General features: G+C 31.8%; 1 long non-coding RNA gene across 1 annotated transcript; it reads right to left on the bottom strand.

Moving 5' to 3' along the window:
- Positions 1 to 1,278: 1,278 nt before the first annotated feature.
- LOC118344039 lies at positions 1,279 to 3,112 on the bottom strand. Its single transcript, XR_004797813.1, has 4 exons — positions 2,780 to 3,112; positions 2,157 to 2,222; positions 1,525 to 1,558; positions 1,279 to 1,412 (listed from the first exon to the last, which is right to left on the bottom strand). It is a non-coding gene; the product is annotated as an uncharacterized LOC118344039 (long non-coding RNA).
- Between the last annotated feature and the right edge of the window lie 6,907 nt (positions 3,113 to 10,019).

Here is a 10,019-nt window from a genome sequence, read left to right on the forward strand (position 1 = left end):
AGTAAATGATTATGTTTCGAATTCATATTATATATTAAAGGATTATGTATATATATATCTTCCTATATGCATGGTGCGCGCATCACATGCATGCATGAGTTCATATCTTAAATATTCTTAGCTACATATATATTATATATTTAGTTTTATCCCAAGAAAAAAAAGAATTTACTATTATTTATTAATAACAAGTAATTAGATATTTTTTCAACATATATTATTTTTTTTATAGTGATTTTATGTCGATTTTATTAATTTTTGTTTCTTCACTTTGTCTCTCTCCTCTGGCCCGATTAATCACCACAGCCTGTTCTCATTCAGCCTAGCCCGGCACTGCCACCACCGGCGAGTCCCTCTCACGCCGACGACCAATCGAGGCACCACCGATGTCTCCCAAGCGCATCCCTATCTCTCCCCCTCAGAAACTCATCCGAAAAGGATTTCTCTCAATTCTCTCAACCGAAGCAGCCGTACGCAGCCACCTACCATCATGACCATCATAGGCGAATCCCCCTCAGCCGGCGACCAACCTTGCCACCACCGACGTCCCCCACGCGTAGCTCTATCTCTCCTTCGCGAAAACCCATCTGAAATGAGTTTCTCCCACTTCTCTCAACCTGTGTAGCCGTACGCTGCCACCCAAGCCACCGCACCTCTACCACTTCACACTGGCGACAATCTCTACATGACGCAGCCACCACGAACCTCCATTTCCCTTTCCGTCGCACACTGGCATTTGCACGCACACGACAACTCTCTTTCTTCCTCTCTTCAAACCAAAAAGAAACGAAGAAGAAACAAAACAAAGATGCGAAAACACATCTGAAATGAAGAAGAAATCATACGGGGAAGAAGGGAAACGAAGAAGAAATATACTTATGTTGTTGAGCTGTAGAAAGAAAACAAATATGCGAGAAAGAGAATAAGAAAAACAAGATGCAAAGGAACGACAGTAGAAGAATATGCTGGATATTGATCACTATTTTAAACTGTTCATTACTGTTGATATTGTAGACATTTTTAATAAACAGTAATTTCACTCTTATGTATTAGACTATTTTAATATTTGAAGTTATATTTTATTTTATTTTTCAATTAGGCAAATATGGCAAACGTGTTACATGTTTAGCCACTGCTAGTATGTATATATATATATATATATATATATATATATATACTAGCAGTGGTTCAACGTGCTAGGCACGTTTGCCCTGTTGGAAGAAAAAAAAAGTTTTACCAAAAATATATATAAAAACCCTTTGTAAAAGCATATAACAATACAAATTTATTAAGAAATATGTTCATTACATAGAAAACAAAGGTAATGGTATTAAAGCTGCAAGAGCTTAGAACATAACAAATGATTTCGTGCATAATTATTTCAAGTCCATCAATATAAAGCCCACAGTTACCTGTTAGTTCACAAAAATTTACAGTATAAGCCCACAGTAGTAAAAACAAAGTTGGTGCTAAATAGAACCAATAACTTATTTTCATAATGCCATCTGAAAAAATCTTGTATACCTAATGAAGTCAACCCCTCGGCCTCCACCTATACCTGCAAATGAGAAACAAGAAAGACAATTGTCATGCACAAGCATAAGAAGCAATTGAGAATGACTTGTTGTGTAGTATTCCTTGTATGTCAGAACAAGCTCTCTGTACAGATATTAGGGTGTGTGTGTGAGCAAACTCGGGCTCCTCTCACCAGAAAGGAAATACAATGGATAATTATATAAAATTAACAATAGGAGGTATGTAGAACACCACATATCTTTTATTTATTTATTTCTATTCTAACCTGATTTAATTGCCAGCTCCTCATTTCCAACAAGTCATTTTTTATATCGTAATGGCAGATTTGTTTAAACGACTCTTAACGTTTAAAGACTTATGATAAAATATGATTTTTAGCCAACTACTTGGACTGCATAAGTCTCTTTTTCATATAATTTCTAAATGAGACAGTATCAAGTTTGTATGGAAATATTAGCACAATTTCAAATGAGATGAGAAATGAATTTTTAGCATCCAACAACTACCACTTAGTAACTGCAACAATAAACTTGCAATAGATTAAATAGAAGAAATCTTAGAAAAAGAAAACACAATATGTGGATTTCTGAATTCTGATAGATTGTAGAAGAACATAGAACCTTGTCAAGGGGACACATTCACCTTCTTTATAATTAGCTGGAGCTCGCATAGAACCCCAGTAACATCTGCCAAAACAACATTAATATCCATGTTAGACACACAACATTACTATCCATATTAGACACACTAATGTGTGAAAAAGTTAAAAAGAATATGCTAATGCTAAAGTTAACTTGGCAATTTCTTGTCAAGGAAGAACACTGTCAAATTTACAGTATACCAGGAAAAGAATATAACAGTTCACAACCACTAAAACAATACCAATTAGTCTATTCAATAACATAACAGAATCCTTCTTTTGTTTACCAAGTGACAACAATGTCAACTATGTAATGTTTGTGAGAGGCTATAATCAGGAGGCTCGAAATAATGGCAAGTAGCCAAGCAAACTACTTAAGGTAGCTACAAGGATAAGCCCACAATAGTTATAAAAAAGCTACGGCTACATAGAACCAAAAAATTATTTTCATAATGTTAAACTTCTGAAAAAAAAAAAAAAAAAAAACAATCTCATATGCCTGATAAAGTCAGTCCCTTTGTCTCCACCTATATATGCAATTGAGAAACAATAAAGACAATTGTCATGAACAAGCATAAGAAGCAATTGAGAATGACTATTTACCTTATTGTGCCTTATTTCTTCCATGTCAGAACAAATAATAACGTAAAAATAATGTGTGATGAAAAAATCAAATCACCACAGCCATATATCATCTTCCCCAGGGAACTGCACATCAATTCAGATCTTATGAGCAAGTTGGTGATGATTATATAATTACAGAAGCGTTGAGAGGGGAAAAAAAATAGCAGACTACTATAAATAATAATCCAGGAGCCTATCATAAAAACCCTACCAAAACTTTTCTCTATTTTTAAACATAAATAATAAAACATTTGATTTCTGGAAAGGAATTCTCTTTGAACAAAAAAAAAAAAAGCCAGAGTTCAATATTTTAGCATTTAGGGCATTTCTATTTCTTTCTCTTAGCATTCCCAGAACTAAAGGACCAAATTCAAAGCCATAAGAAGGAAAAAAAAAAAAAAAAAAAAGAACCTCAGAGGGAAACTTTTTTGGAAGGAAAATAATAATTTGAAACATACGATCCTTAACATTATCTAATACAGTATCATTTGTGTATATGCAGTAGGATCTGACCCGAAAACTATAGCACACAAAAAGCAAAATCCAAAACCTTTCATCTCATCTTGTTAATATATCGAGAAACTAATGCACCTCGCAATATACATAAAAAAAGGTGTAAAGAAATTAGGGTGTTCGAAAAATATAACTAAAATTTCACGGTGTGTTTGGCTGCCAAGAAAAAGTCAGAGAAGTTTTGAATTCGAAATCCACATCTCTCGTTATCTAAAATCCCAGCAAAATGACAACGTAACATTCAAAGTACCAAACCCTCATTCCCTTCCCATTATCTCTGCTTTCTCTAAAAGCACACATAGAGCCGACGAAGATCATTAATTTCAAATGCTACACCCAGCTTAGATCTGAAAATAAGAGAATAAGAAAGAAGCAGAAAATACAAAACTAAAGAAAATCCTTGCGTCCGTACCTTAACCAATGGGTAATCGAGTAAGAAAGTCCAACCAAATGCAACAACAATAAAAACTTCAAATCGATGTTTTGAGCAAAAATAAATGAGGGGTTATTGCTTCATTTCTGATTAGGAAAACTCCTTTTTTTGGTTTAGTTGTAGACTTTCTTCCTCCTCGTGCTTTCTAGGTTTTCTGGGTTCTTGCAAAAATCAGAGAGAGAAATATATTTTGCTCAAACAGGGACGAAATCGAACGAAATGAGCAAAAAGAAACACAAAGCACAACCACACAGGGACAAAAGTAGAACTAAGGAAAAAAATTTAGGTCCTTCTCTCTGTCGTTTCCCGAAGCCCTCTTTCTATCTCTCGGATCTTGTTAGATCCTTGTATCGCCGCCATGTGCCACCCTCTGGGCCCAGCCTCGTCGGCCTCAATGCCACCCTGCCACCACGCCTAGCCCCGCCACCCACAGCCGTTGGCAGTGCCACCACGAGGCACCGTGAGCCTCCTCTCGAGCCACCCCGATCCACCACTGCTCCAGCCCAGCGTCCCTCTCCCATTCTCTATCTCTTAACCTGCGGCCTCCAACCCTCCCCGTGCAGCCACAAACTACCTTAGACCATGACGACCCATGTCCAAGCCCACCTCCCTTAGCTATTGCCTCTGTCCCTGCACCACCAAGTGAAGAGAAAACCAAAAGAAGAAGAAGAAGATGTAGAGATGGTGTTACGTGGAACACGCGGAAAGTAAATCACAAAAACAATAACAAAACCGTAATAAGACCCAACCACAAATGGCACGGATGGAAGAAAAATAAAGTGACTGTTCATTCCTGTTCATCTGCGTATAGCCGCTTTTAAGATATAAGGGATATATATATATATATATGTACACCCCTACTTTTTATCTTGTACTTTATTTTTTAATACATATGTTGTTGACAATCCTACGGTAGAAGGACTCTCATCCAAATCAAACATAATCTATTAGCAATCAAATTCAAATAGATGAGATGTTACTAAATATAATTTTCTATTTTAAATATAGTCATATCCTTTCTAATGTAATTAGTTTCACGTTCTTATCCTCTGTGACAACTCTATTTTTGTTTTATATATAATGTGAGACAAACATCCGATAGATACAAGGGGTTATTGTCCAATACATTTTTATTTCTATATTCCAACTTGGTTTCTAGATCCATTCACATTTCGTCCCCGTCATTCTCCATTGAGACTCAACAACAAACCTCCACCACTCCACACTCTCCTCCTCCTATCACTATTCTTATCGATATCATCACTTCATCAAACTAAATGGTGAAAATCTTCTTCTCTAGCGTGCTCATGTCATTCCCTATCTTCGTGGTCAACACATTTTTGACTTCATCGATGGTACAACCCTACAACAAAAGATGACATATAAGACCAAACATTTATAAAATTTAAAATATGATTTATTCACGTTATACAGATTAACTCGCAATTGATCTGTTTATTAATTGTGTCTTATCGAGTCAATCTATTTTGACCAATATTTATTTATATCAAATTCAAACTTACTTATTTCGTATCGCATTCATGTTAAGTTCGTGATCATGTCGTATCTCTTTATACTTAAAAGATGCTATCAGTAACATGAATGAATAGTAAATTTTGTTTGACACCTTTCATTCCGTTTATACCCCTATGTGAATAGGACTTTACAGAATAGATGGAGAAGCACCACGAGATAAGGGGTAAAAATATAATAATACTCAAGTGGAAGAGGGCATCCACGGAAGAAACAAAGCTCAAACAAATGAATTAGGGGTAAAGCAGTAATAACAGTGGCCGACAGAAGTGCACATGGAAAGTAAAACACATAAGTAAGGACAAAAACGTAATCTATCTACTTGGAATTTTAGCTCATGCATTTGTTGTCACGTTTCAATAAATAAATAAATAAAAGCATTTGTTGCCATATGGCAGCAAAACAAAACCTACGTTTGTATGATCAAATAATTTGTTAAGGATAATGATAGGCTTATTATCCTCTTATAATTTTCTTACTATTTTTTTATTTTTTTATTTTTTTAAATTTCTTGTTTTATTTAGTAATTAAGAAAGTGACTATTAGTGATCAGTTTAGGAGGATAACCGGTAATCGATTTATAGTTGGCCTTTATTTTTTTTTTCGGCAGTTCTCATTTATTATGCTCTTCATCTACTTTACCTTCGTCTTTCAAGGTATGTAGAGATTATATTATTCGTTCGTTTTTTAAGAAATTTAAAATAGAAATAATGATAATTAAACTTATGGCTATATGGGAGACAAAAACCGTATAGATTCGATTATTATTGTAACAATATATAAGTGGTTTTCTTGTTAACTTATGTGCAAATGATAACTGTGGTGTTTTCAAAAGTGCTATTTATCAACAACATAACAATCAAAACTACTGGTTGTCATATGTATTTGTGTTTTGCTCTACCATTATTATGTTCTCTTTTATTTCATTAACCAACAAATGAACTGTGGCCTACTTAATTACCTTCCTATGACGTTTTCTATGATGTTCTTGTTGCATGTGGTACCCAATCGTATATGACTTGGTTGTTCATTAGAAGTAGTTAATGATGTCTATGTGTTGGCCCATCAGGTTGATTGCCTGTAAACTAACTCTAGATATGATCAGTTTATTTTGGTTTGGAAATATTTATCACATGAAGAAATCCATATATTTCTTTCAATCGCATGTTGGCCCCACTACTAGTGTGTGTGTGTGTATATATATATATATATATATATATATATACCCCTACTTTTTATCTTGTATTTTTTATTTTTAATACATATGTCAACATGAGTTTGAACTGTTAAAGAGTTAAAAAGTTGGATAAAGCTACAACCATCATTGTTTAATATTGTTTTTCAATCTTGCTTGACGTGGCATGCCACTTTAGCATTTCCTTTTTTTTATTTTTTCATTCGCTTCTTTCTTCCTTTTTTTCATTTGAGTCCAGTGCCCGTTTCCATTTCTTTTCTCTAAACCCATTTCGTTTTCCCCAAACAAGTGCACAAGAGACTCATTTCATTTTTCCCGATTGACTGCTCCCAAATCCAGACCATCACAAGAGACCCATCTCCAACCGACACAATAGACCCATTTTCGACGTCGAGATCTCCTTCGTCCGACCTCAAATCCAAGAAACAAAACCTCTGTAATTTGGTCTCCTTCACAGTAGATTTCTCCGTTTTCGCAAGCTATATTTCTTGTTTTTCTTGCAAAAGTTTTAAATAGAGAAAAGCTGAAGGAGTTGGGAGTGTGTGTTCTGACTTCTGAAGAACAAGTACTTCCCGAGACTGGAAGGATTCATCCTTCACATTCATCAGCCTGCACAGCTGATCCCCTTTAATTTTGTTACAAATTAAATTATGTTATCTCTTTGAAGGAAGTTTTCATCAACAGTGATAAAGAAGAAAATGAAAAAAAAAAAAGGGAAGGGAATGCCAATGTGGTGTGCACACGTAAAGCGACAAATGAAAAAAAAGGAATAAAGAAGCAAATGAAAAAAAAAAAAAAAAAAGGAAATGCTACAGTGGCGAGCCACGTCAAGCAGGACTGAAAAACGGTGTAAAACAATGGTGGCTGTAGCTTTATCCTAAAAAGTTAAAGAGGAATGCTATACATCAGTCACTATTTATTTTTACATCATATATTTATAGTTATTTTTTATAAGGTGTGAGGGTATTTTTTATAAGGTATGAAGTGTAGAGTAGTAAATAGTGACTGATGAGAATAATTTTTCAAAAGTTAATGGCTTTAAATTCTGATGATCACTTTGAATTCTCCTATTAGAACATTCTCAATGGATTAGCTAAAGCTAAAAGACATCTTTAATGAATGTAAGAGAAATTTGACATTTGGTTATTCCATTCACATAAATCTCCACATTGGAATAACTATTTTTTCATTATATAACAATAAAATAATATAAGATGAATTTAATTTTAGTTATTCATATTAAATCTTTATATTGAATTATCCATTTATTCCTTATATAGTAATGAGTAACTAATAATTTTAAAAATATTTAATTTTTTTAATTATTAATTTATGTTATTTTATCATATTTTACTATTCTACCTATTATATATTAATTAATAATCATATTCTAATTAAATTAATATATCACTAACTCAAATTAATATATCAATTGTGGTAAAATATGTGATAGAAAAAAAATGTGAGAAATAATTGATAAAATATATATTTGATGTATGTATGGTAACTTTTAAATTTGAAATCATTATAGCTAAATTTCAACTAATCTATTACGAGTATATTTTACTATCTAATAATTAAATACTCAATAAATTTAATTTTTAGTTAATCTATTGAAATGCTCTTAGTCGACGCAAACAAATTCAACGCACACTTTTTCATTTCGGAATCCATCCATTATAATATTTGAAAGTAGTCCGATTAATAAATTGCTTTAACAATCAACTTCGTCATTACAAATTATAGAGCGAGGCCAATTATTAAGTACTGTTTCTTTATTTTCTATTAATTTCTTTTTCTCTTTAATAACATTTTTTTTCATTAAAAAAAAAGGAAAAGTCAAACAGCATGCATGCCGCCTCACGAGATATTTAAGGGAGATAAGTTCCACAATCACATAGAAGATATATGATTTTATAAAAATAAATTTATAAATTAATTACATAATTTCATATAATATATTAAATTTATTTTATTAAAAAAATAATTTTATAATATAATATATCATATAAAATCATATCAATTTATAAATTTTATTTTTATAAAAAAAGTTATAACTAAAATATTCTTTTAAAGTATATATTGCTCTGCCCACAAAGACAAATTCATTGACCTTTTCAACGCTATCGTGGGATGTTCGGCTCTACATGGAACACAGAAACAGACCATAAAGTATTGGTTCGGGGTCTTTTCGCAATTATTTATTTTTATAAAGTTTATATATATATATATTCTTTTAGTGGTATTAAAAATTACGATGATTCAACCCTTCAAAAATCTCTTGCGGCAAAGGACAATACCGTCCACGTAAGACTCGTAGTTTCTCTTCGCGCACCTTTACCACGTACTTCAGCAAACTGCGATGTCAGCCACGTGGAGACCATTTTACTCCCATTTCATGATTAGTTTTGATTCTTCGTCTCTTTATTCTTTTTTTTATTCCGTTCAGATGGGTAGGTGTCTCAAATCTTTATTTTTTTTTCCTTCTGTTTAGGGCCTTTAGGCAGAAGAATTATGCCTCAATAATCTCTGAATTTCTCGTTAACAGGCCTCATTTGCTTTTTAAAATGGGATTAGGTGAATTGAAATTAAAAATAAAAAATTATTAAAATATAATTTTTATTTTTATTTTTATTTTAAAATTTTAAAAAATTAAATTATTTATTTTATTTTATATAAAGATTTAAAAAAGATATAAAGTTTATGAATTGAGATAGAAAGTTTTTAAAATTTTTAAAATTTTGGATTTTAGTTCTGAAAACAAACCAGCCCTTAGAAACTTAAGACATCAGTTGTTTTCGTAATTACTCTTAACTCATCTTATTTTATTTTATTTAATTATTATAATTTTTTTAAATTTTAATATAAAATAAAATAAATAATTTAACTTTTACAAATTTTAAAATAAAAATAATAATAAAAAAATAAACAAAAAGATATAAAAATAAAAAATATACTTAAATATATTAAAAAATATAAAAAAAATAAAAATAAAAAAATAACTTTGTGCTGACAAGCACGTCTAATGGTTAAAGCTAGACAGCACGCTAACACTACTTTTTCCTGAATTATATGAAGGAGACAAATAAGTTAAATGATTAATAGTTATTAATAAATAATGTCTATTTTTTTGGATAATGGAGGTATTTTTTCAGCCACTTAATTTGGCCAATTCAAAGTACATAAATACAATTGATATGCGTATGAGTTCTGATTCTACACACTATTTTATTTATTAGACTTATTTATTGAGACTTGAGAGAGAGTCTAATCCATATATATATAAAAGATTAAAAATATAATATAAATAATTTTACGATCATAACCTTCTTCCCTTCATTCACACTTTTTTTCATCTCAAAAGCTCACGAGCTCGCATTCCAACTAGATTCGACGTGGTAGAAAATTCCTAGATCATGAGGATTTTAGAAATGAACACTTGTGTAAATTATAATGTTTTATTTAATTAGAAATTGATTGATGTAATCCCTTTCAAATGACTTTACAAACCAATTACATAAATGAAAAATTACACACACATATAT

This window comes from Juglans regia, chromosome 12 (assembly GCF_001411555.2).
Source record: "Juglans regia cultivar Chandler chromosome 12, Walnut 2.0, whole genome shotgun sequence".
NCBI classification, from domain to species: Eukaryota; Viridiplantae; Streptophyta; class Magnoliopsida; order Fagales; family Juglandaceae; genus Juglans; species Juglans regia.